The sequence below is a fragment of the Pipistrellus kuhlii genome, unplaced genomic scaffold, assembly GCF_014108245.1.
Source record: "Pipistrellus kuhlii isolate mPipKuh1 unplaced genomic scaffold, mPipKuh1.p scaffold_m20_p_1, whole genome shotgun sequence".
NCBI lineage: Eukaryota > Metazoa > Chordata > Mammalia > Chiroptera > Vespertilionidae > Pipistrellus > Pipistrellus kuhlii.
The window spans coordinates 170,971,237-170,973,213 of NW_023425404.1; positions in this window are offsets into that span (position 1 = coordinate 170,971,237).

Below are 1,977 nucleotides of genomic sequence, written 5' to 3' on the forward strand. Positions count from 1 at the left end.
GTCCAAATTATATGCATTTTCCAGAATACCCGGCATATTTAAAAAGATTAATAACAAACTAAGATTGTGACAGTAAAAATTTCATGGAAAATATTCATTCCATAAATAGTTCTTTTGCTTTTGCTTCCATGGGTGCAAAGATTACATCAGGATACAGGCCATACTGTTTTAAAACACACAGACAAGTTTATCACCATAATGGAATGTTATATCCTTCAAATGGTGTTTCTTGAAAGTTTACTCAACTCTATATTTTAGATATGGCCAAAGTGACAAGTAAAAGATTAGCAATGCCAGAAAATCAGGTCTGCTCAGAAAGACTCATGATCAACATTAACAACCCCATGCATGAAATAAATGAATTAACAAAATTGTAAAAGATGCTATATGAGATAGAAAAGGAAGCCCAATCTGAAGCAGCAGCAAAAGGTATTGCTCTCACAGAAGCAACAATGGTGACTAAATATGATCCTAACAGTGATCCAGGTAGATATAATTCTCCCTGTGTAACAAGGATGCTATCATATTCAGAAATGAAGATGGAGAACCTCCTTTTGAAAGGGACTTGCTCATTCATTGTAAACCAGATCCCAATAATCTGAATGTCATTAAAATGAAACAAATTAGTATCTACATTAGATGCAATGAATATTCTATTCTTTTTCCAGATGGTGAAAAAGGCTGGGGGACAGATAGTGCATTAAGACTCAGAGATGACAGTGTAATTGACAATGATATTTGACAAAATGTAAGGACACAAGTCACACAAATGCAGTACTATGGATTTCATCTCTCTGTGTGGGACATGTCAATCTTATTTTAAATGTAGAAAAAATAATTCAACAGTTTATTGTGGCTTCATATTAGAAAATGAATTCCAATTGGATAAATTTCATTAAAGCAAACCAATCTAAGTTAAGAGCTGAAAAATATAGTGGTTTGATGGATTATCTCAAATCTAGATCTGAAAATGACAATGTGCCCATTGGTGAAATGAGAATATTTCCATCATCTTTTGAGGGTAGTCCCAGAAATATGCAGCAGCAATATCAGAATGCTATGACAATTGTAACAAAGTATGGCAAGCCCAATTTATTCATAACCATGACATACAACCCAAATGGACAGATATTACAATTTACAACGCTGGCAAAAAGCTGAAAACAGACCTGACTTGGTAGCCAGAGTTTTTAATATTAAACTTAATGCTCTTTTAAATTTAATATGTAAATCTCATTTATTTGGCAAAGTAATAGCTAAAATTCACATCACTGAATTTCAGGAACACGGACTGCCTCATGCTCACACATTATCATGAGATAGTGAATCCAAATTACGAATGGAAGATGACATTTACCGTACAGTTAAGGCAGAAGTTCCGGATGAAGACCAGCGTCCTTGAATTTTTTTCAAATTGTAAAATCAAATATGGCACACGGACCATGTGGAATACAAGTCCAAATAGTCCATGTGTACACTGGGCGGGGGGAAGGGGAGGAAGGGGGCGGTAATCCCTCAGCCTGACCTGCACTCTCTCCAATCTGGGACCCCTTGGGAATGTCCTCAAGGGGTCTTAAAGGGGTCCCAGATTAGAGAGGGTGCAGGCCGGGCTGAGGAACACCCGCCCCCATACACAAATTTCATGCACCAGGCCACTAGTCCTATATAATAGAGGTAATATGCAAATTGAAAGTCACAAACTCACACAAGATGGCCGCCCCTATGTGGTCACAAAATGGCTGCCACAAGATTGTCAGCAGGGGCAGACAGTTGGGGATGACCAAGTCTGCAAGGGAGGAAGGGCAATTGGGGGCAACCAGGCCAGCAGGGGAGGGCAGTTGGGGTGACCAGGCTGGCAGGGGAGGACACTTAGGGGCAACTGGGCCGGCAGGGGAGGGCAGTTGGGGGCACAGGGGAATAATTAGGCATTGATCAGTCTTGCAGAGGAGTGGTTAAGGGGTGAACAGGCTGGCAAGC